This window comes from Homalodisca vitripennis, chromosome 4 (genome assembly GCF_021130785.1).
Source record: "Homalodisca vitripennis isolate AUS2020 chromosome 4, UT_GWSS_2.1, whole genome shotgun sequence".
NCBI classification, from domain to species: domain Eukaryota; kingdom Metazoa; phylum Arthropoda; class Insecta; order Hemiptera; family Cicadellidae; genus Homalodisca; species Homalodisca vitripennis.
This window is the reverse complement of record NC_060210.1, coordinates 28467830-28474142: the sequence shown is the minus strand read 5'-3', so window position 1 is coordinate 28474142 and position 6313 is coordinate 28467830.

Sequence of the window (6313 nt, the reverse complement as noted above, 5' to 3'; positions counted from 1 at the left end):
TGGGACTGTTGAAATCCACTTGGATTATTTCATGTTCCCAATCAACACTCCTTTTTAATCACTGACAGTACTTTTATATAAATTACAACTCAATCATGTTATGTTAATTCAGTTAAGAGCCGGTAAACACGGTTTAATCTATTTAGTAATCACTTTGATCCATCACTAGTCACATTTCGTGATTCCATTAAAAAATGCAAATATTAATAGTCTCATGATTGTTGACACTTTGTTTCATTCTGTATGCCGTGGTATTGACATTCATCGTTCTTCCTTAGTTGTAAATGCAGAAATTTTAAATGAAGTATGGTATTAACGTAACTAGAACGGATGAAAAAAGAGAGCGCAGCCATAGAGGAAATCTTAACGAGAAATCTTATGTAACAGTCTCACTTTTTAAACAGTAGGGTCTCATTAAAGATTTCATAAATAACTTTCTAATACTTTTATTTTCTTGTTTTTTATGCCATTTCTTCCTTTAATGTGTTTCAATATTAGGAGGAAATTCTATAAAAGTGTCAACTTATAAGCAATTTCATTTAAAATATTATTATAGCGTGTTCAAAAAATCACCTGTGTACTTATTTTAAAAAGCAATATTACATTCATTTCTAAGCAAATTAGAAAATTGACTATTCAAAAACGTATGAGTTTACCATTACAACGTAATAAAAATAAAGTCACAGCTTTGTTGAATTTTCGCCAAGGTAAAGAGGGTGGTTACCCACGAAGGCCTAAAACTTGTTTCGTAGGCATATGCAACCGGTTTTAAGACTAAATCTCTTTAGCTGTTCACACAACAAAATATGTTTAACACAATTTAAATATTAAAATGTTTTGTCCTCGCTGTTGAGAACCATTTTCAGTGATAAGATATTTAACCAAAATTGCCGGTAATTCATCCGCTTACACAAGTAAGTGGAGGGGAAGAATCTGTACCATGATTTGCTGAAACTAACTTTTTAGGTACAAATGTTAAAAACTTCAGACTGACGAATACATTAGTTATGCTATCTTCATATGAAATGAATATATATGGAGTACAGACAAGAAAGAGTTAGATATATTAGAGGAATGTAGATGACCTACATTACATCTCATATCTATAAGACTTTGGAAACAAATTTTGAAGGTGGGTATCAAAATGTGCCATAACTAGATTATAAAAACCATGAGCGTATTCTTTTTAAATGGTATTCCAATGGATCCTTAGATAACTGATAGTCCCTGAAAGATATTCCCATCTCTTGATCCATTTTAGTTTTGAGGGGTATTCTTACGAGGTGGGGAAGGGAAGGGTTAAGGTAATTTTTAAATGTAAAGGTGGGGCGGGTGGCATCTTAATTGAAAGGCTTCTTGCAGATCATTGCAAAAATATGTCTCAAATTTATCTCAATTACAACATTAAAAAGTTATTTATATTTTTAAATGTTAAAATGTTTGTAACTATAAATAATGCAACTGTATCGTTTGCACTACACCAAATAAAGGCAGTAAGAAAACTAAATTCTTTTGTACATAAACTTTAGCTTTATCTCAAGCGGTTTTGACTCTGCATGCAAAAAAAATTTATATTTATTTATTCCAATTTGTTTTCAAGCAATCTTATCCGAACGATCAACACTCTCTAAGCAATGTCCTTATAATACTCATGCAATTGTTTCATGTCCTCAAACTCTTTATCATCCTGTAATACGAAGTCCACTTGCTCAATTTGAACGTCTGTCTAAGATAATGCAAGGCAATTTGCCATAACTTCATGTTCTTATGATTTTAGCTTCTCTGGAATTTGACAGTCAACCTTTGGCATTTGATAAGGTGTACATTGTTCTTCTGGTAAACAATAACAATAACGCAGGTTTTGTCTTTGTTATAAAACTTAACCTGGTGTACTAATTTTGAAACAGCCAATTCAGAACGAACAAGCAAATGATAGATACGAAGCATTATTTTGATGTTTGTTACTCTTGCAACAGTTTAAATTCTCAGCTTCTGAAATTTAATCACCGTAAATTTACAAAAATTGTATTTAGTTTGTAATTTTATTTATTTAAATTTAAAAATGGATTAAATCAGTGCAGATGGGTTTGATATGTTGATGTTTTTGGGTGAGCGTTATGAAAACTTCACTGCAACAGTTGTGAACCAAAGTTTAAATAATTTTTTTGCCTTTTTTACTACTTTTAATATGGTGTAATGCAAACCATTTATACGTTTGTATTTAGTATATTTTTAGTTATAAATATTAAATGTCGAAATTCTTTTAGAAGTGAACTTCTTAAGTTTTTTTTCAAGGGAAGGTCCTCAACTATTTTTGGTAAAGTTTGGAGTTTCATAAATTGTTTGAAAAAGTTACAATAACAAACCTGTTTTATGATTTTAATAGGTTGTAAATTTACAGCAAAATAAAGTGAACAATTTCTTTTGTGATCTGTGTCAAGAAGTATTTAGAATAATGTATCACGCGTCCTGCATTTACTTTTAATAACTTGTCATAAACAACCTACACTTCCTGAAAATATTCCTTACAGATTTTTTGGGGGTTCAAAATAATTTTATCGAATTCTTTGGACACAAGATAAGAGGGAGGGTACAGCTGAATCGTAGTTTCTATCTTCACTTGTTATACTGCTACAATCAGTAGCCCAGGTGGTATGTTTCATCCTGTATACATCCAAGTGAAACAACCCGCTCGACATATTGCGATTAAGTAATTAATTGACTGATGAACTGAATTGAATTGGTGGTTGACTCTACGACGTTTCAAGTGATTAAACAACCTGACTACAGTATTATTACGCGAAATCTGTTCAGGTAAAAACTCTCCTAATCTCCATAAAAGGACGCTACATTAATAATATTGTCATGATTCTTGTGTACTTTATGCAAGTAAATAAACACACATAACACATACACACATACATACATACATACATACATACTATGCATTACATTCAATTAAAGGCGAGTATACAGTTTGAATAAAGTGGAATACTTGAATAATCGTAATTTTGGTTCCAAAATAGTAGTAAGATCTCGTATTACAAAATGTTGCTCGAAATATCATCTGGCATTGGTACAAGGATTAAGCGAAGTTACAAAAAGGATAATACTGCAAAATGTAAAAATTAAGGGGCGAAGAATGTGGGAAATATTGATAAAAATGAATTAGAACTTAATTAGTGTTTTAAGTACCTTGGTCAAGCAACTGGCTATGGAACAAAAAATACATTTATTATTTAAAAATCTACTAATAATGACACCAATGAAATTTGGTAAGCTGTGATGAAAGAGAATCTATGTTAAGGGAATAATATATATCATTTCTCAACAATATGATGCATATAATGAACACATGAATTGTATGCCTTCAAGCACATTCTGATTTGATATCTTTGCAGTGTTATGTGATTTCAGGTATATTCTGTGATCTTAGTCATTGGGCATTTTTACACCGTTATTCACGGTTTCACCTTTATTGTGGTTTCTTCATAAGCTGGAGGCTTAAGGTATCGGAGGTGGACTCAGGACCTGTTTTTGGCCGAACAGAATTGTGTTCAACTTATGAAATCATCTTGAATAGTCCTCTATCCATTTTTGTCAGTCAATCAACTCCTTCCTCCAGAGTTTTATAATAGTCTCAATGTAAATAAGCCCCATAATTTATTTACGGAATACATTGCCAGGACGCTGACGTCACAAGTGTTGCTATAAATGCAAACATAGAACTTTCCAAAAGTTCTCGACCTAAGAGAATATTTCCGTAACCGGTTACTATGTTCGCGGAAGTGGCTTTGTTTCAATTTTAATTGTTTTCAATATCTGTGGTGCTCAGTACGACTTTATAAATTACCAGAGGCATGAAGCTGAAAAGAATACTGTGTTGGTAAAAAGGGTAACAGTAGCAATGTGGCTGCTGGTAATTTGGTAGCTAGATAACAAATGTGACGCAAGGAGAGGGGGTAATGAGTACTATTAAGGTTTGGGAGTAATACAGACAAACACACGTCTCTGTGTTTGGTCTTCTTTCTTGTTTGTCATATTATTGAAAGAACTTCCCAGCTTCTTCAATATCATAGTCAACAGATACACATTCTCTGTTTCGTTATTTGCAGATTATGACTACCTTACTTTCCATCTCAGTAAATACCATATTCTCATTAACATTTCTGAGCATACTACTATTCAACTCACCCATTGGTTTTTCTGCTAGCAAACTTGTAACCTATACGAAGCTAATTTCTAGGAATCTCAGTTAACTCCAAAATACCATAAAATTTTTAATTTACAAGATTCTGTCTTGACCACATCCCAATGTGCTAAATTCCTTGGAGTCCATCTGAAAACTGCTTTCCGTGGAATATTTTTACTGAGGAGTGCCTACACTTTAAATTCAGCTACTTTTGCTTTGAAGGTCCTCACTCATTTTTTCAGAAAACGCTTTTAACATTGCCTTTTTTGGCCTCTTTGATTCAAAACTAAAACATGGGATATTTTCTGGGGCTTCTATGATGTTTTTCTTTTCGAGGGAGTCGTCATAGATTAAAAGAGAGTTCTCAAGATAGCCTGAGGACTTCAAGAACGGGCCGGTTGTAGAGAACGGTTCGGTTCAAGTGGGATTCTAACATTGTATGGTCTTATAACATTATCCTTACTTCTGAGAATGTTTCATACGTTAAAAAAAGAAAGTGCCTTTTCAGTATTAAAATATAAATACAACAGTAGAAAGTAAAACAATTCAATATCTAACAGATCCAAATTTACTTTATTTTAAAAAGTTGTCATTGGGCCATAAAGTTTCAAGAGGCCACTTGGCCCGGGGAGTTTACTATAGTTAAATGGGGCTCTTGAGCAGCCCCAAGGATGACTGAATATAGCCTGTAAGAGAGCGAATGGCTATCCTTTCATGGTAATAATAATAATAATTTTATGATGTGCATATAACATCATCATGTTTTAATATTTAAAATTTTTCATGATATATATCTATTTTGAACCAACATGATAATATATAATAGATTGACTCACAAGTAAAACTTTGATTGTCATTTATGGAAATAAACTACTATTTCGACTAAAAGAGAACGCGATTTACGGGTAGGGATAGAATTAAGATGAAAGGTATTACATCTGCTAGTCCTATATGTCAGTTTGGTTACAGCAACCTATGATATTCAAAGACATTTCCCATTAGGAATCTCCTTAGTGATATTTGAATTTGATTGTAAGCAGAACTTATTCTGTTATTTGTAGTAATAAATTCTTGTTTATCAAAAAAATCATTACCATCATAGAGGTTTTCTATATTATCAGTTGTTTTAAACTTTTTCACTTGCAGGTGCTAAGACGGTACTTGTGGACTGAGTGGAACTATAAAAAATTGATTCAAAATTTAATCTGATCCAAAATAGCAATCAGCGTTGTTACGATCATACATACTGGTTTTACAAGTACATACCACCAACAGTTCCGGAAAACCTCCAAGGCCATAAATTTAATTTTCCATTTCCTGTAGAGCCTTTCTGTGAGGACCTTTTACTGATTCTTTAGAGTTGATCAAACAGCACTGGAGATAGAAAGACACAATACTTCAATTTATCTCTACCATAAACACACTCGAGGCTATTCACTCTTTCATAGACGATCGAAATGGCCGAAATAAGCTTTGACACCGATAATTTTGGACATACGAGTGCTTTAGTACTACAATTGTTTTTCAACCAGACTCAGATTGAAAGCTCTTCACTTTTACGAACTTTGGTTGACGTTATATTTCGGTTGAAAATACTAACCACTCTTGCGTTGTTGAATCATAAACGCTATCTTCAAAATGTTCATATTTGACAATATTGTAAATATGTGACATTTAAAATGCGCATGATCGTTACAAGAACCATAGATAAGGAGCTTTTTTTAATTCGGAGGCACGAAGCAAAAATAACTCAGGAGTCAGAGTTTAAAATCCATGAGTTGGAAGAAACAATACAAAACAGTTATTGGGGAGAACCGATAACCTCATGGTCTAAGAAATCAGAATGTAAATCTGAGTTAAAGATAAGCGCAAGTTAAAATCTTATCTGAGATCATTGCACTCTTTATCAGAAAAATTAAGCTTGTAATGTATAACCTCCCCAACTTTCCTCTTTTTAGTTTGATAAGATCCTCGCATAATTCCATTTTCGAGGGAAAGGGTGCAGAATAAAAGGGTTATAAAGATTAACCTCTCCAAAACAATTGAGCACATTTAGACTTGTTATTGAAAAGTTTGTCCAGTTTTGCCCCATTTAAAATTTAATTTACCTTCTATAGTACA